General features: G+C 42.5%; 1 protein-coding gene across 2 annotated transcripts in view; it reads left to right on the top strand.

Annotated features, from left to right (window-relative positions):
* FRMD4A (FERM domain containing 4A) overlaps positions 1 to 19,435 on the top strand; it is a 607,066-nt gene that overhangs the window by 93,537 nt on the left and 494,094 nt on the right. The gene's annotated exons all lie outside the window — the stretch shown is intronic.

Genomic DNA, 19,435 nt, shown 5'->3' with positions numbered 1-19,435 from the left:
TTTGAAAAGTCCTTTGGAGAAGTGATGGGTGAGAGGATGTTATTATTTCCCCAAGGAAGAAATAAAGTCGGTGATGATCTGACTTCTGGACAGACTGTCACACTGTGGTTCAAGGCTCTAGTTCTGGGATTGAGTCTGGATTCATTTACTTTCACCACTTCTTCCTGCTGAACCACTTCGCACAAGATTATCAATCTAGATGAGCTCCTGTTTCTCCCATAAATGTAGGATAATAATTATATATTATATGTATATGACATGTACATGAGAATAGATGACACACAGTATGTAAGGCGTTCCATATAATGCCTGGCACACTGTAAGCTTGCACTAGATGAAAAGGTAGGTCATGCTTCATTTTTGCTGTAAATTGCTGGGAATGAAGATCTTAAGGCAGAACTCTAGAAGGGAGCAGTGAGTGTTATTTGCATGTGGGAAGTGGTGCTTGCTGCTTGCTGCTTGCTTGTCCCATTAAAGACACTCAGCTGAAAGGCTGGTAGAAATGTCCTGTCCATGGCACAGACCTGCTGCAGAATCCTGGAATGACAAGACTGGAGAAGGGAATGAATGATCCTAAAGCAGATGAAACCAAGGCCACATTTGCCTCGCTGCTAGGAGAAGCCATCAGGGGGACCTTCAACCAATAACCTTAGCAGCTTCATGGTGTTTGATGCTCACAGACCCAGAGTAAATAATAGATTCCCAGAAGGGACCATAAGTGGTCAATATAGTGAATAGCATTTGCCCAGCACTTCATTGCTCCTCACATTATCCTATCTGATCCTAGCAATAGCCCTAAGACAGAAAGAGGGCTGAGACTCTTTCCTTCCTCTCTCTCCTCAGAGAGAAATTGATCCTCAAAATCTGTGACTTGCCCCTAATTAGATGAGTCAGCCTAAGAACTATAAGGCCCAGGACTTAGTGGATGTCTTCTGCCCCTTAATCTCACATCCTAGAGACTTGACTTACTGTGGCAATGTTTGCTGTGCTCATGTCATGTCCCATTGTCCCATTTGGCTTCATTGCAGCTGTGGGGACAGTGTCTACATGTGCCCATAAACTCACTTTAAGTGCAGAACCTTGGTTTCTCTCTGTTTTTTCCTCCAGGATTTTCCCACAAGCCTCCTGACCTTGAAGTAGGAAAGTTAACACCTTCAGAGGCAGCTCTCAACCAATGGAAGTTGGAGTCAGTGGACAGATACCCCAGTTTCTTCTGGTCGCTAAGCAGACAGCTTGGGGAGACATTCTATAAGACTCCTTAGAGGGTCCCCCAATAAGCCTGAGCTATTCTTACCACACAGGAATCAATTTAATAATAAACCTTTTTTTGACTTTCCTTCCTTCTCTCTCACCTGCCTGCCCTCTCACTGCTAATTCTTGAGATTTCCTCTCAGGTAAACTACTCACATCCTGCATTCAGGGAAAACCCAAGCTAAGACAGCTTTGTAAACTTTGAACAAAGAAGCTATCAAAGCAACATAAAGCTTTTATTTTTTAAATTTTTAACATATTTTTAAAAGATTTTATTTATTTATTTGACAGAGAGAGACCACAAATAGGCAGAGAGGCGAGGGGAGGGAGGGTGGTGGTAAAGCCTGATGCGGAGCTTGATCCCAGGACACTGAGATCATGACCTGAGTAGAAGGCAGAGGCTTAACCCCACTGATCCACTCAGGCATCCCCAACAGAAAGCTTTTATAACTAGGAAGGACAAAAACCATAGCATTAAGAAAGTGCCAGTTTAATATTCAGAGTTGCTCTTTTTGTAAATTTTGGAAAATTGAAAATTAGAATTAGAATTCAAAATTCAACTGAACAAAGGGCAGACTGGTTTTTGCTGTGGATTGTTAAATGAAATTGTCTTCTGTGAAACCAAATGGACTGTGTCCTTGTGGATTTGCTGTCCCTTAACTATGGTCTTGCCCAAATGCAGAATGTACTGGAACACTGCTCAGGGCCCTTTTGGCTTCCATAGAGTCAGTTCCTTTTGCTGGATTTTGCTGGATTCTCACAGAAATGTTAAAGATCTTCACCCACCCACCCTAACCCCACCTCCTGGGAAATCCCAACACATAGCTCTGGGTGGAATGCCAGCAACGGCCAGTGGAGTATCAGGGAAGACTGAGCTCCCAGATTTGGGCATATCCCCCTGGCTGGGCTCTTCATCATCACTCAGAGTGATGCACATGGCATGTACAGTTAGAATTTCTGGGTTTGTGTTCAGGAATTTTTTCCTGCTCACTGGTGTGGACACGAGCAAGCCATTTAAGTCCTCTGGGCTCAGGTCTTCATTTGTGAAAAAGGAGATTTGGTAATAAAGATATATGTATATACCCTAGGGGATTGCTGTAGTCACAGAGATGGTGATAAGCATATTAATGTGCATAGAAAATCAAAATAAGCAAATTAATGTGCATAGAAAATGAAACAAGTGTTAGTTATTAATTTTTATAGGTGGGGAGGGTGGATAGGAGAAAGAGGGAAGAAAGGTGACAAGAATCTGCTCACTAAGTCATTTCCATCTTGTCAGGCTGCTGGTCCTTCTACCTGACAACTCCCATCTCCCCTCCACCTCCAGCCCCCTTTTGCCCAGCACACCCCTCTTTCTCTGCAGGTCTCAGCCTAAAGGTCACCTCTTTCAGGAAGCCTGTGCTGACCACCCCTCCACTAAGAATCTGTCAGGTGGCTCCATGCCCTTTTGCTGCCCTGAAGTTGACCTGTCAAACCCTTCCTTCATTGCCTGTAGTTGTCTGCATTCTCTGTGGAATACCTTGATGACAATGTCTCCTGTTGCCTCATCCTCAGTACCTAACCCAGTTAGGTTCAGCATGCTCAAAATTGGGGATACATGACTAGCATGAGAGTAGTTGTGTTCTTTTCATCACGGTGTAGTTGAGATTTTGGAGACCCAATATAGTTGGTCTGAGTCACCTTAACCTTGCTAGTAATTAAATATTATGGGTATTGAATTACCAGAAAGCAAAAACCACTGGGTGGAATATTTTTCTAGTAGTGGAATATGTCATTTATTTATGTTTGGGCATTAGAGTTCTTTATTCAAGCTTAGAATGAGGAGCTCCAGCCTTTCCTGAAGGCTCAGGAAGCCCCAAATCCTGGAGGTTTGTTCTGTAGTGTAAACTTTACCTATTGAAAACATGTTGATATACAAAATAAATGCCATCCACAACTTATAAAATAAACTTTATAAAGTAAGTTCCCACTCCAGCTAATTTCACTTAGTGGAAGGAAAAATTTTCACTATCTAGTGAGAAAGGCACAATTAGCATTATGAAAATGAAAGAATCGTGGGGAATTTTGGTGGATATGTCATACGCATCTTCAAAAATATCTTAAAATTTAAATTTGGAAGTATTATGACTCTGTACTTAGTGTCTGAATCTTTTTACAGATTTCCTTTAGGAGAGATCACACTTAGTGCAGTTACCGTGTGGTAGCCAATCTCTGCCATGATGTAACACACACAGATGCTTTCTCACAACTTTTACATGTGTAGCTCTTCTTAATGTTGTATGTATGATAAGTACTCCTGAGAGAATGATGCCTATTGATCTTTCCACCCAATGAAGTAACAAGGAACAAGAAAGATGTGAAGTGAGTCGTTGATGTAGCTGATGTCAAATTATAATTGGTGTTTATCACAAAAGCCTGTGAAGACTCCAAGTTTTAAATGGCTTATAGCTCAATCCCTATGTTCATTGTAGCACTATCCACAATAGCCAAGATGTAGAAACCGTCTAAATATCCACTGATATTTAGAAGAATGGTTAAAGAAAATGTGGTATATATGTACAGTGGAATATTATTCAGGCCTAAAAAGGAGGGAAATTCTGCCATGTGCAGCAACATGGATGAACCTTGAAGATATTACGCTGAGTGAAATCAGCCAGTCACAGAAAGACAAATAGCGCATAATCCCACTTAAATAAGTTATCTAAATTAGTCACATTCATAGCATCAGTGGTGGAATGGTCATTGTCAGTTGCTAGGGGGATGGGGAAGTTTGGAGCTACTAATCAACCAGCATAGTTGCAGTCAAGCAAGATAAAAAAGCTCTATAGATCTGTACAATGTTGTACCTGTAGTCAACAGTTACGGATCATACATTAAAAAATATGATTAGTGGGTACATCACATATTAAGTGTTCTTATGACAATAAAATTAAACCTAAAAACAAACATCCGTACCTACCTCATGGTGGGCTGCAAATATGAAGTGTTTGGGTAATACTTAGGATTTGTAATTCCCTGTGGTCACTCTTTCTTTTCCTTACCAACACAGAGAAGCAGGTTTAGAAGGAAGGTGTGCAGTGAAGAGCTCTGTATTGGTTTAAGATGCCTGTTAGATAGCCAAGTGGCGGTTACACACACAGCTGGAGCCAGATGAGTCCTGCTTAGGAGAGAGGTCTGCGATGGATTAAAAAAAAATTGGTAACATAAACATGCTCATGTTGTTCAGAGCATAGGCTGGGTGCAATAATCTAGGGAGTGTAGCTAATGAAGGAAGGCAGCTCAGCCGGGGCTTCTGGTGCATTCTGTGCACCATGACAACTCTGCTTAGCAGGAGAGCCTCCCTCGGAACTCAGGGCTCCTCTCCAGTGTGGAGAGAGGCCAGGGTGTTCCCCAGAACAGTAACGTCAGTGCCGGGAGGCTAGTTGCCAACCACAAGCCAGACACAGTAGTTCTGCTACCGTGGGAGACATTGCTACAAAGATCGCTCCCAGGACCAGTGGTTTGGTGTTCCCTGCAGTCCTCCCCTGCCTTTGCTCCTGAATATGGAGGTCTCTGAAGCACTCCACATCTGCCTTGCTTCCGTTTCATCTCTATCGGAATACCCAGGCCACTGCAGGATATGGGTGACGGCTGTGTTCTGCCTCTCTCCACTTCCTGCCACTGCCTCGTTGCTTTGCCTCCCTTTGGAATTTCTGTCTGAGATCCAGCCTGGCTGGTAACAGTATGACCAGCTCATCCCAATTTGCCTGGAAAGTCCCACCTTCTAGGGAACAGGACAAACTTCAGTCTAGGACAAACTGGGACTTTCAGTACCCTAACTGGAAGGAAACCCAGAAAATAATTACCATCACTTTGTAAGTGATTCTTAGGTAGGTTTATCCCTGGCTAGGACCTAAGCCATGGACTCCAGAGTTCTTCCGTGCTCTCTAGCCACTCCTTGTAGAAGGTCTCTGCCCTCTGCCCTTCTGGCTGTGGTAGTAGCCCTCTACCCCACCCCACTCACTCTCCTAATCCTCAGGGGCTCTGGAGCTCTTGCCTTGCCTACCTCTTCAAGAGCCTACTGGCGCAGGGGTGAGCAGTTGGCTGAAGAATCTTGTCCCAGACAATGCCACCTCTACCCCCGTATTCTTTACTTCCAGCTCTCCTACCTTCTCAGCGCTTTACTCAGCCCTATCTTCCTGCTTTACATACTGACAATAACAACATCTTCTGGGCTCCCAAACCCATCCTTCCCAAATCCTCCTTTAATAGCATGTGCCACATTTTATGTCTTCAGGTCATGTGTTTTTGCTTCTAAATCCTATAGAGAAGGCAGATGACCCAAACAGTATTGACCCTTTTCTTACCACCACCCTCTTGATGAAGTCATTTCTCATGTTCAGATAAGAATAGTAAATCATGAGTCCTGTGGGTACTTTGTGCATAGTATCTCTAAATTTCCCAGCATCTCTTGAAACATAGGCTTTATTATCTGTACTTTATTAATGAGTTGACCAAGACCCCAAAACCCTAACTCATTTGACCAAGGTCACACAGGATTTAGGTGGGTTTTCCTAGAAACACTAGTTGTCCTTATTTTAAATATCATCTGTTCTGAATCTTTGCCTCTTGGATTGTTCCTTTATTTGTTGGTTGGCCATCATCTGAGCTCCTGGCCCATTTAGGGGATTCTCCCACCCAGTATGTAAGACAGGGTCCCACTGCTCAGGATGGAAGCCTAGCAGGGCAGATGTTTCGTCTCCTCGCTCTTTGGCAGCTAGGTACAGACATGTGACCCAGACCCGGCTGACCAGCTATCCCTGCCTACTTCTTTGCATCTGCAGAACCAACGCACCAATGCAGAGACAGATAGGGATTGTTAGACGTGCTCCAGGTTTTGGTGGCAGGATCAAGCAGGCACTGGTATGGAGCCAGCTGTCCTAACTGACTGATCGTGGGGGACCTTGGTTGTCTCTTTTGCCTTCTAGACCCTTAGCTCTTGTTCATTCTCTAACTCTGGTCCTCAGCCCTCCTCTCAGTTCAGTGCACTCCCCCATATTTTTCCAGTAATGCCTTTTTTTCTTTTTTTGCTTGAATCAACTGAAATTGCTTCCTTGGATGACAACCAGGAGCTCTTCATCTATGCTGCTGAGAAATTGAGGCCACATTAAACTGATACAAGTTCTGCCCAGGTAAAAACTATGTTTCCCTGAAGATCTGTCAGCGGGGGTGAGGCTGCGGAATGGAGTGGGACTGAGGCAAAGGGTTCTCCTTTGCTCTTCTTCACCATCAGATGAAAGACAAGTAGAACAAGAAGAGCATTCCTTTTAGAAAACCCAAAGGATAGGAAGGAAAGATTCAGAGAGACCTCATGGAAGACAGTCACCTGTGAGACTCAGTGTTCTTCTTTCTGGTTCACCTTCTTTCTGGCTCTATTGGGCTTTCAGTGAGACTCAGATACTCTGTTTTTTGTTCTGAACTGTTGTATCTTTAATGTGACAGGTTAGCTTTGTTGCCTGTTTCTTAGAAGACAGAAGCATGAATATAGTTTGGAACAAGGACTAATAACTGTGCTTATTCTATACAGTGCTTCCAAATTCACCTGAATCATTGCCTTTGCCTACCAGATGGCAAGCCAATCCCCCAGGCAAAAGAGATCCTGCTGTACTCTGGGACTTTCCACCCATTTCTGTGATCTCTGCTACAACACAGCTTTCTCAGGCTGACTGGAGAGTGGTTGGTAGGAAGCTTACATACAGCCCACAGGGCGGTGGCCGATCCCGTAATACATGTGTTTACAGGCATAACAGACATTCAGTAATGAAGCCCCACTGAAGAAACACATGCACAGGTGTTGACGTTGGTCTGGAAAGTGCATTCTGGTGTGGTACAGGAAGTAACTGTAGGGTAAAGCACTTCCTCACAATGCAGAGATGGGCATGTGTGGGAAGATGGGGTTGTTGCCAAAAGACAGCTTATGTTGCCCAGAAATCCCTCCCACCAAAGTGGAAGCCCCATAGACCCAGAAAATGTCATTGTAGTGAGCACAACCACAGGTGGATGACTGCTAAGGGGAAGGGAGTTATACCTTCCACTCCTGTGTGTATTTCTATAGTAGCAAATAACCCAAAAGTAACCAGAGCTATATAAGGACAGTAGATGAAGGTTATAAAATGCTTCAGAGCCTGAACTTGGAGCTGGTTGGGCAAGATGCTGAAAATTCCCTGTAATCCATGGGACACAGAAGTGATATCTAACATAGAGGGATGAGGGCTATTAGCAGATGTGGAACAATGAAAGCAGCAGAATTTGTTTATATAAGCAAATGTGAACACGCCCAGCACAGAGACATTTCAATGGCTGCTCTTGGCTGAAAGTTCCAGCCATCTTAACAAGAAAGAAGTAGTTTTTAGCATCAAGGTTCAGTTACTAAGTTCGGCTTCCAAAACAAGATGAAGGCCCTTTTGACCCTGGCGCATGGCCCACGTTCACAGGCCACAGCCACACAAGACCTGCTTCAGCATGGGACATGCCTCCACAACGCCGGAGCCCAGCCCCCTGTGGCTCCTTTCCGGGCCAGGAAGTCGAGCAGCGCTGGGTGAGAGAGGTTCCTTGTTGCCTATGAGGAATCCCCTCGTGTCTAATTCATGTTAACCCTGAGATCTCCCTGAGGGCTCTAGAGGACCAACAGAAAGGAGGAAATTACTGATAAGAATTTTATGTGAATACAGAGGAAAAACACAACCGGTCCTCTCATGTTTTGATGGGGGGGATGGGCTGCCTCAAAACTTACAAACTTTTCACCAGGGACAGATCCAAACCCACCCAGAAAAATAAGGTTGCAGTGGTTTGATTCAACCAGTGCTGAATTTTCCCCCTTTCTCTGAAGTCCTCGCAAATAGGCAATCAATATACTAGACGCTTCTCTTCAGAGATGCTCTGTCAAGGGTTCAGACAAGAAAGATGCATTTCATTTATCTGCTTGTCTGCTCCTGAGCACAGTGAGAGCACGTAGTGCTCTGGGCTCAGTCTCAGGAGGGAGTAAGGTAGCTTTCTATGCCATCAGCTTGGGGTTTCTTTCTCTGCTATGCCTCTTGTCACCACAGCAAGGAGGAGATGTTTGAATTCTCAGCAATGGCAAACCGTTGCCTCTTTAGAATCTTTCCCATGTGTCACATTGATTTATTATTTCAGACTTACTTTCAAAAAACATCTTTCTAGCCTTTAAATGTTGAATTAAAACCTGAAATGGATTCTGATTCTGACTCCAGTTGTCCAGATTGCAAAAGCCAATCAACTGCATGACTGTGCAGCCTGTTTGCAGCTGCCTCTGCCTCTCCCTGTGCTGAGCGCGTTCTTTCCTAAGCAGTCGAAGCCAGTGGGTCTCCTTCCTCTGTTTTCATTCTTCTCTAGTCTGTTCTTATTCTTGTGTGTTTGCAAAGCTCTTATACTATATCCTGAACTGACGAGGGTCAAAAAAGTGTCCATGATAATTGTGTTTTATGTGAGGGCAATGCCATGAAATCAGATGGTTTTAAGGACATATATTTTTGTGCCTTGTTGGAAGTAGAAGAACTAATAACATCAGTAGCAATCATTTAATAAGTGCTTACTGCCATTGTCCTGATTCCCTGAATTAAAGGTACATTACCTTTAATTCACAGCTATCCTCTGAGATAGGTATTATCCCCATTTTACAGATAAGGAAACCGAGCCTCAGGGAGGTTAAGAAAGTGGCAGAGGGGGCGCCTGGGTGGCTCAGTTGTTTAAGCAGCTGCCTTCTGCTCAGACCATGATCCTGGAGTCCCAGGATCGAGTCTCACGTCAGGCTCCCTGCTCAGCAAGGAGTCTGCTTCTCCCTCTGACCTCTCCTCTCTCATGTTCTCTCTCAAATAAATAAATAAAATTAAAAAAAAAAAAAAAAGAAAGTGGCAGAGGATTGAATAACTGTTGTGGGTCAGAACTGGGTTAGAATATAGATGTGGCTTATCACAAGTCCTGTATCTTTTTTTTTTTTTTTTAACTACTGTATCAGTCTATAGAACTCAAAATATTTGGGATTAGCAGTGCCATTGATAACTCTTATAAGTAGCCATAAGAGTAGCCACAATAAAAACAATAATAATCACTAGTATTTATTGAGCCCTTACCAGATGCAAGGATCTTTGTGATTTATATACAGTTTTTTAAAAAGATTTTATTAACTTATTTGACAGAGAAAGAGCACAATCAGGGGGACCACAGAGGAAGAGGGAAAAGGAGACTTCCAGCTGAACAGAGAGCCCAACATGAGGCTAGATCCCAGGACCCTGAGATCGAGACCCAAGCCACAGGCAGACTCTTAAACTAGCTGAGCCACCCCGGAGCCCTTCTATATCCAATTTTTATTCTTGTTCCATGAACAAAGAGAGACTTAAGTCCCAGAGCAGCTAAGGAAATTTGCTCAGGGACGGCTTCTGTTGATGAAATTTATACCCTGATCTATAGTATCCAGATTTGAAGTTCTTAACCATTTCTCAGTGAACAAACAGGCAGAAGTGTCCCTACCTTAGGTGCTTTTGTCCCATGCTACCTGAAGAATAGGGTCCCACATTTCTAATTTATCAAATGAGCAACTGTAATGAACCTGCTGTAGATTATAAGGGAGAGTTCCATACCTTTGCTCATGCTTTCTTCAGGGATGGGAACACGGCCTGAAGTATCCAGCATTCATTGTCAGTATAATTAAGTGCCAGGTAGAGCTCAAGAAGAAAGTACTTGCGGATCTAGCCATCTAGATTTAAAGACTTTTAAATCTTTGGCTGCTTTGGCCAAAAGGAGGCGGTGGGAAGGTTTTGCTGCTGCCCCGGGGAATGGGAAAGAACCCAAAGGCATATTTTCCAGAGTAGTGCAGGATCACTGAGGGGGCTTCCAACACTGCCTGCCCTTTGTAGCTAAGTATCTTAGGAAAAGCCCCCCCCCCCCATTAACACAATAGTTAAATTAGGGGCTAAGAATTACTTGGCAATACTGTGCTTGATTAGCAATTATTATTTGCATTTTAATAACAGGTATAAGAGAAAGTCTCCTTTTTTCCCTCACTGCAACAGATCTAGAAATCTATATCTTTATTTGTACAGATTGTACAAATCTCGCGTGGTATTCAAAAAAAAAGGAAAGGTAGTGACTGTATTTACAAGAAACTCTCAGAGCACTTGAGATCTGAAACTTCTCTGACAATTAGATCAGCTTGTCTCGTAGACAGGGGTGGAATGAAGCAAATTGGGTTTTCCACCAATTTTCAAAGGGCATGAACTCAACTTTTGTAGTTCATAGGACAATTCAAGTTTTGATTTGGGCCAGAATGACCCCATGTAGAGAGGATAGGCTAGCTAGATCGTAGGAGTGTTCAGATCTATTTCAATGTGAGACTTCTGGGGAGTCAGAATCTTAGTTTTTATATTTTATATAGAACCTAATTGACATTAAATCACTAGGTTTTTTTTTGAAAATAAAAATGAGTGTTTATGTACATATTTAGGATTTATTATGACAGTCCTGTGTAGTTGGCCTTACAAAAAACACAAGATACTTGAATTCATTTTACAAGCGTGTATAAATTTCTCTGGTTGCTGTATTTCCATACCTGGTTTTAGTCTTAAAAATGGCACCACTTAAAGTAGTGTAGTATTTCAAAAAACACAAGTTTAAATGGTGGTATAGGCACGTGCTTGCAAACCACTCCCCCTACAACATCTTCACTGATGTAACCACCTTGTGCTTAAGTTAACATGTTTAAACCCTGTGTTGATGCTTATGCAATGGTAAGTCTTTGCTTTATTACCTCTATTAGAATTTACTTTTCAGAATTTGCTTTTAAAATCTGAACTATATTAGTCAAAAGATGACAAAGTAGTTTTATCCTAGAAGTGAACCTGATCTACCTCCTCTTATTTAAAAAGATCCATTTTTCTCATTAAGTCATTTTCCCAAAGTTGGTAATACGGAGGAGGATAACGACAAGGGAAATCCATATGAGCAGATAATTCTAGTAGTGCCTGTGTTAGGCTGGGGTGTGTTTTCATGCTCACACTACATGGTTGTTAAACTGATAACTCTGGCATACTCAGCACTTGAAACTGAATCACAGGGTGATCTCAGGGAATCTGGTGAGGGAGGTCTAGAAAATAGACCTACATCTTTGTCCACCCCCTTCTGCTTTTGAACTGTGAGGGTCTGGTCATGATTTATCTAAATGTAAGAAATTAATTGGGTGTATTTCTCAATGACTAAAAAAAAAAAAAAAAAAAAAAACCCCTCAGAATTAGTGGTTTGTGTGAATATGAGACCTAATCTCCTTTAACTGTATTACTCCCAACATGTGAATTTCCGTTGGCCTGATCACAGATTGACTCAAACTTGTTTCATTGTTTGCTTTACAGCAAAAGTCTGCATCTTTGCAAATCTTGACTACTAGCGCCCTTTTGTTTTTAAACCCCATTTTCTCAAATAAATCTTATTCTGTATTTTGGACAATAGCTATTTACTTTCCCATAAAAAGCAGATTTAAGAACACATTATTTTCATCTGTAAAATGAAATGTTTGTGAACTGGTTTATGAGTAGGTGGCCACTTAATTAATCACCGAAAGCAGCGTACTAGTGAGAGTGAACGGGAATGTTATTAATAATTACATTGGAACAATAGGCTTAAACCAGGTGGTTCCAATCAAATGGGGACCTATGGTCACTCACTTGTGTGAACATATTGTCACGTGAGTATATAGATGGATTTGAATTCCTAGCCCTGGAGGTTTGCAACAAAAACCACAATAGAAGTCTTCCAACATTATTATCTACTTGGAATCTAAATTGACTTGATTAAAATTTGATTTGATTAAAATTCCTAGTCAGAAAGCATTGTTAGAAAAAATAGAAAGTTATTATTTTCAACAAATATCTAGCAATGCTCTTTACTCCCTGCTATGAGCCAGGAACCTGTGCTGGGCACTCCAGAGATGCAACAGTGTGTCAGATAGGGTCCAGCTCATCATGAAACTTGTAGTCTGTGCAGAATGTAGATGAATCCATGGACCATGTCAGTGTTTTAAGACGAATGAAGAAAGGATGTCAGAAGAATACCCAAGGATGACACTTGACACTCTCTTGTGAGTAATACTCAAGCAGAGAGTTCATGAATGTGCAGAAATTAAAAGGGTGAAGGGAGAAGCAAGGTGTTCTAGGCTGAGGGGAGAGTATGTTCAAAGACCAGGAGACGAGAGGAAAGTAGAGGGAAGGGTGGATCCGTCTTATGGGGCATGTAGACCTGGATGGGGGGTAGTCCGGCAATGAGGCTGCATAAGTGGGGGCAACCTTAATGGCCCTTAAAAACTCTGATGGGGGGATTTTAACTTTATATTGAGGGTAAGGGGGGACCACTGCAGTACTTTAAAGGCAATAATAGCAAGTGCTTTAGAAAAAGACCTATCAGTCTAGGTGAGAAGAGTAGATCAGGGGTCTGGTGGGGGAACAGGAGAGCAGTAAAGCAAACTGGGAGACCTATCAGAGAGCCTGGCAGTAATAGACAGATACTTAGAATCAGCAGGATTTGGTAATAGCATTGATGTGGGGATGGGGGGGTTAGAATTTTCTTCCCTCAAAATTTGTGTTGAAATCCTAACCCATAGTGTCCATATTCACAGGGGAAATTTGACAAAGACCTAGAGAAAATACCATGTGAAGATACAGGAAACAGACAATCCTTACAAGCCAAGGAGAGAGTCTTGGGACAGATACTTCCCTCGGAGCCCTCAGAAAGAACCAACCCTGCCAACACCTTGGTCTTGGACTTGGAGCCTCCAAAAGTTTGACATAATACATTTCTGTTGTTTAAGCCACCTGGGTTTTGCTACGGTGTTGCGGCAGCCCAGGCAACTGATACAGATGCTGACTACTTAGGTTTTAAGCTTGACTATATGGGTACTTTTCAGGAAGTGGTTTTAAGCAAGAGCAAAGGAGCAGAAGCCCATCATGGGGGATGGGGTTAGTTGACTTAGTTTTGACAAGTTGGCTTTGGGGTACTTGTTGACTCTCCACATTGAGAGGCCCACCTGGCTGTGGAACAGTCAAGGCTCAGGAGTTCCAGATTTGAAGTCATTGTGTGTGGGTGGGAGCTGGCACCATGGGAGTGGACATCAGGGAGAACATGGCAGGCCAGGTGGACTGAAAGTAAGCCCTACTATTACCTTGATATTGGACACCTGACTCACACATCATTTAGAGAAAAGGGCTCTGTTATATGTTGTTTTAAAAATATTTGCTTATAGGAATTAGTGTGAAAGGAGATTACAGCAAGACTGTGGTACCAAGGAGAATGGCAAGCACCAGGAGCCCAGACTTGGCTACCCCTTCGGTTAAGGAATTTCCCCTTTGAGATGCTCCCAGAATAGACTCAGAAATTATGACTCAAACTCACAAAGCTTAGAGAGACAATATCTAGCACCCAAATACCAAATTATTAATTTATAATTAATGGAACTGGCAGGGGGAACAAATACATTGTCTGCCTAACCAGCCTCTTCTATCATTTACAAAATTGCTACAGAGGGAAACAAATTATCAGAAGGTTGTTTGATACGCGTGGAACCAGAACAAGGGGATTGGTTTAATGATTTGAATTAGTAATGAGATCAGGCTCCAGTCACCTGATGTGGTGGTTCCCATGAGCTAGAGGGATTGCCAGTTTGACTGGACTGTAGCCCATCCATCCCTATCAACCATCACCTGCCCCCCCACCCCCGCTCCGCCCTGAACAGTACTTGGGAGGAACTGCCAACTTTCATCTCTACAACTTTCTTTGCTTCCACAGATGATCCACTCTGGGTTTTGTTTGTTTGCTTTTTAAGATTTTATTTACTTATCTGACAGACAAAGAAAGAGCACAAGTAGGCAGAGTGGTAGGCAGAGGGAGAAGCAGGCCTTTGCTGAGCAGAGAGCCCAATGCAGGGCTGGATTCCAGGACCCTGGGATCATGACCTGAGTCGAAGGCAGAGGCTTTAACCCACTAAGCCACCGAGGCGCCCCGTTCTGCTCTGTTTTAAGGAAAACACAGTTTGTCTTTGGAATATGAATATCTTCAGTCACATTAAAGACTGGTCTTGCTGCCCTAAGCCCCATTTACTTTCTCTGAAATAACTCCACATCTCTATGCTTTCACCCATGTCGTGGGATTTTAAAGTTTCTTTTCTCTCAATTCTACATTCTTGGCTTTGGGGGTGGGGGTGGGTGTTGGAGATGAGACTTTGCTGAGGCTCTCATTTAAATTTTTTAAGGGGGAATGGATACAATATTTTCAAAACAATGATTTTGGTAATGATTATTTCAGGAGAAATGTTTTCCAGCAATTTCTGTAGATGTTGATTTGTAAAATATTCTTATCTGTTTTATATATAACGTTTCACTCTTCTTGCTAATTCTAACAAGAATGCCATGCATCTCTGGAGTCCGGCAACTCTTACTTGGGGTGGGGGGGGCACTTCTGCTATTAGGACGTTTTATAATTCAGATGATACAGTATTGTGATGGGGAAGGCAGTGCACATTTATTTGAGGTTTGTCATTTCTTTGAGACCTTTTGAATATTTTCCTTTTGCTTTAAATAAGTAAATAATGTTTTTCTCTGGGGCCGTTCTTTATCAAGTGCAAGTTGGACTTACAAGTAAAGTTGACAAAACTTCGGGCCTCTCTCTCCCCATAGCTTTAGGCCAGTGAAATTAAATTAATAGGGCATTTCCTTTAACACAGTTTGTCACCAAAAGTCATATGTTCTATGGAGATAAACATGAGTCTCTTTTATACTTGCTCTCTTTCATCTTTTGCTGATTCTGGATGGTGTTCTGAGTGGCGCCCTGGATGGGACAGCCTAACAGTTGGGATTTTATCCATCTAGGCTTGCTGGAAAGATGAAGCTCTTCACAGGAAAAAGAGTTCAAAATTGAGTCAAGGTGCCATTTTCACAGTCAAAAATGTTTCCTCCTAAGTATATTTGCCAGTCTTTAAATTGGCCTGACCCCCAAATCCTTGGAGGTGAGAGAAGAAAGACCAAGTGAAATAAAACACAGTTCTGTTCCCAAAGGGCCTCTGAACTGCTGGGGAGACAGACACATATTTACAAGTAACAATCACCCAGTGGCAGCTGTTCTCAGAGAGCCATAAGATGTTGCAGAGGAAAAGGATGTGTAGAGAAGCCCATTGGAGGATGGGGCAGTTCTGTAGGTGGGTGCCACACATGTGGAAACAGGAACTTTGATTCTTAAGACACAGCTGTTTCTGTGGAGTTGGCTTTCTTCACACTCTTGGGAAAGCATGCATTTGAGAGAGGGACTAGTTCTTTCCATCGGGGGAGCAGAGCAGGCATATGAGGGGCAGGAATTCCTCCTTGAGCAGAACAATGTCTAGTGAATATCACCTGAGGACAAAGCCAGCTTCTCAAAGGGAGTAGTTGGAGGGGAAGCAGGGTCAAGCCCCTGCTGAGAATAATCTGTTTTAGGGACGAGTCCCCTAAAATCTTCTTAGCTAGCCTCTTAGCAGGAATGAGTTAGTGGTGGGGAGGGCAACCATGCCACAGGTGCCTGTGGGGTTGAAGAGGAGAGTTTGACAACGAGGAGGTAGAGGGTTGCCGGGGTGGCCACTCTTGGCTGTAAGTGCCTCAGACAACATGTCCCATGGGGCTCTTTTCAATATTTCTCCGAGAACCCCAAAGAAAATGCTTTGGAGCCAATGACAGTGGAGTCTTTTGCCTTCCAGAGAGCAACTCTTCCCAGAGATAAAGCATAGATTTGGTCTCCAGCGTAGGTTTAGGGGAAAGATGGAGGAGGGTTCTCCTTGCTTCCCACAATGGGGCCAAGCATCCCTTGTACCCATGGAGAAAAGATGGCGTCCAGGAGAGGATGTTATGCGGATCATACTGAGCAGTTGTGCCTGATCCCCTGAAGAAATGTGGGCTACAGTGGTCTTCATCTTCATCTCAGAGGAAGTAGGAATCACCAGAGCAATGATTCTCACCAGTTTATTAAATTTTGAAGTCCCATTGCAATCACTAATAACCAGAAGTACCACCTGAAAGCAATAGGAAAATAATAATGTTTATCTTCTCACGATGCTTTTATTCTGATGACTTACCCATTTCAGACCTGGACTTATCTATTTCAGAGTTGTGGTCTTATTCTGCAAGGGGGTTGGGAGCATGGGGAGGAGCACAAGTTGAATGCAAAGGGGTCACAAATGGTAAGAATCCCATTTTGAATGTCATTATAAGAAGTAGCTTCTAATTTTTGAGTATCTGTTCCTACTCTTGATTTAGAACATCTGCTGTTACAGATGACTTAGTTTGTCTCTCTCCTGCTAATCAAATCAGATTCTCCTATCTTCTCTCCAGAGATGCTACTGATTATTTGGGAACTGGATAACCATCACATACCTTTTCAGGTGTGCTTCGTGGTAGGCACAAGCCCAGCTAGGTATTTTGTGTGCCAGGGAACGTAAAGCAAAGCTGCACTCATACTGAATAATGAGACGTTTTGCTAAGTGCAGCTTACTGCGGTTTGTTGATAATTATTCCGCACTGCTGGTAAAGAACCCAAACACACAAGAGTTTTGAATGATTTCACAGCTGATTAATATGCACAAAGAATAATTAGCATCATGTAATTTTCCTTGCCAGATTGATTCTCATTTGAATATTGAAAGATACGTCATTTAAAAATCATTTCATACTTCGCTGATGAACTAAAATTGAGACATTGGGCACATATGGCTTATATGTTCTAGTGGGCAAGTGAACAATCATCCTCTCTCTTAGGAAGCAGGGACAGCAAAACCCACAAAAAGTAATTACCTGCCTTGGAGAGAAGCAACCATCATTTCTAAGCCTGTTATCTTGAAAAGGGAAGCTGGGCCTCATACCTCAATAGCTAACTGTGCCCCTTGTGATATTACAGAGGAGTTCAGAAATAAACATCAAAACTCCACAAATTAAGAAAAACAGATACAGTGAGGGTTTCCCACTCATCTTCTTAAGGGCAAATGACTTTAGAGCTATAGCAGACCAACATGGCTTTTAAAGAAGGGAGGGTGTTCTAGTCATCTCCCTGGATCCTGCAATCAACTTTTGAGATGACTTTATTATTCTGTTTCTGATTCTCTCTCTCTTTTTAAAGTAGTCTCTATGCCCAATGTGGGGCTTGAATTTACAACCCCGAGATCAAGTTTTGAAAGCTCTACTGTTAAGCCAGCCAGGTGCCCCTGTTTCTAGTTCTCTTTGTCACAGAATCTAAGCTCTGTATGTCTGGCTTTCTCTTGCTCTTTCTTTGGCCCCTTCTCAGCTCCTGTTTTCCTGGCCCCCTTTCTTATCCTAATTTCCATCACGAGCTACTCCAAAACTAAGTTCCATCTTCATCCAGCCCCATGATCTATCACAACTTAGGTGAATTGCTTGAGATGGCATAACATTCTATATACAAAAGAACTTGGTAAGCTGTAAAATCTTAAACAAATGTAAAGAATTGTGGTGTTGGTGGTGGGGATGATGCTTGTAATGATGACCAAAACCCAGTGGGTTAACCCTAAGGTTGATAACTCTGCAGCTTTGAGTTCTAATCTGGGGCAGTTAATGACATTTAAGCAACTGTGCCTACTGGGTGAATGGAAAAATTAGTTCAATAATCAAACAAATTCTCTGCTGGTGTGAATGAGTGTGTGGATAAAAAGGGGATCAGTGTGTATAATCTTTAGGAAAATCTCCAACTGTATTTCATACCAGCTTCAACAAACTGAATCATCATGGAATTGGGAAATGATTGGTTGTAGATAGCAAAAAAGGAGACAGTAGAGATAAGAAATGACTGTTTTGGAGGAGACCCTGCATGTCTACAAAGTACCTTTTTGAGAATTTTCAAAAGGTGGTCCTTCTTGCTGGTGGAAGGAGTCCTGTCCTAGGAGAGGGGCCCAGACCACAGAGAGCCAGCTGGAGTTCAGCCCCAGTACCACTGGGACCAGTACTTTCATGCAGGCCACAATCTGTCAGTCCTGCTAGGGGGTCAGTAATGGGAGCCACTGGGTCCTGTATGGATTGGTGTTTGGGATTATTTCATTTGCCTTCTTTTAATATCATCCATAAGAGAGAGTGCACATTCATTTTGAAAATTTATTCTGCATAGTAACATGTTGAATCAAAAAAGAAAGATGCAGCCAGCACAATGACAGAAAAGTGAGCAAGTGAAGGGGGCACTTGAGTACATCACATGGACCCATTTTCAGGAAGAGATGAGCATACTCCTGTGTTCTGAGCAGCCAGTAATGTTTCAGGCACATTGCAGACACTTAGGAAATTCATGTGAAAGGACTAAAGGAAGGGTAGGAATTGGGGAAAAGGAGTAGGGCTTGTTGGTGAGTAAGTGGTTGGTGCGAGACTGACAGTTTGCATCCTCTTTTAAAAACCTGAATATCCGCTTCCCATGACCAACGATATTTAAAAAGAAAAAAAAAAAAAGCCCATTCTACTTTTGAGCAAACCCAGATAGTATCCCTACTTGGAATTGAGAATGAGATTCCTGTGAGCTTTATCTTGAGACTATTAAAGAAATCAGAAGGGAGCCCTAAAATATTGAAGTATTTGGGAAGAGAGGAGATAAAATCAAATATTTTGATGACATTAGAAGTCGATTCCATTGTGAATGGTAAGGATTAGTGAAATACATCCTCAGCACATCTCAGGATACTGGAGGGAATTTTGAATAACTGCAGTGTATGTGAAGCTGGTGGGGGTTTCTTAAACCCGAACATTAGAGTTCATCTCCAAAAGCAGCAAATATGGCTATAAGTGTCACTATCAGAAAGCCTGGTTGAACTTTTCCCAATGGGTATTACAACATTAGCAAAACAGGATTTTGAAAAGGAAAACAAATCAAAGCATTTTTTTTTTCTTCCAAAAAGAAAATGAAATGATCTGCTCAGGGTGGTTAGGTTTGGTAGCTGAGGCTGCAAGGCAGCTGGGAGGTGTGGGAAGCAGCAACAGGGACTCCCATGACTAAATCCTTAAAAAGTGTGAAATAGTTAATTTCACAGGAGTCTTTCCTAGTTCTTTGGTAAAACCTAGTGAATTTACTGACTGATTTGTTAATATAGACTGTCGCTCGCATGTTTGTACTATTCTTTCAAGCTTTCCAAATA

The sequence above is a fragment of the Meles meles genome, chromosome 7 (genome assembly GCF_922984935.1).
Source record: "Meles meles chromosome 7, mMelMel3.1 paternal haplotype, whole genome shotgun sequence".
In the NCBI taxonomy this organism is placed as follows: Eukaryota; Metazoa; Chordata; class Mammalia; order Carnivora; family Mustelidae; genus Meles; species Meles meles.
The sequence above is the reverse complement of the archived record's forward strand: the minus strand, read 5'-3'. Positions and strand labels throughout refer to the sequence as shown.